Raw genomic sequence first — 354 nt, 5'->3', positions numbered from 1 at the left:
TTTTTTTTTTTTTTTTGGTTGGGGGAAGGGGGCCAAGAGAATTATGTCCATTTGTGCGGCTATCAAGGGCAGTGCAGTTTTTTGCATCTATCTGTATCTGGGTATATATAGAGTTACGCAAGTGGGCAGAGTTATTTTGTCCTCCTTTTTTTTAATACATACCTAAATACCAATTATGGTTTTATGGATTGGTTTGGCATAAAGGTTGGATATCGATATCTTTAAAGACAAAAACGTCTGTATCAAATGGTGTATTGGTTTCGATACCGAGGTCAATATCGAACTGATACTAATACTTGAAGTCATGATCCTAACTTTTTTTATTCACAAGACAAGTATTTTTTTTTTTTTTTT

Source organism: Macadamia integrifolia, chromosome 8 (assembly GCF_013358625.1).
Source record: "Macadamia integrifolia cultivar HAES 741 chromosome 8, SCU_Mint_v3, whole genome shotgun sequence".
NCBI classification, from domain to species: domain Eukaryota; kingdom Viridiplantae; phylum Streptophyta; class Magnoliopsida; order Proteales; family Proteaceae; genus Macadamia; species Macadamia integrifolia.
Note: the sequence above shows the minus strand (reverse complement) of the source record.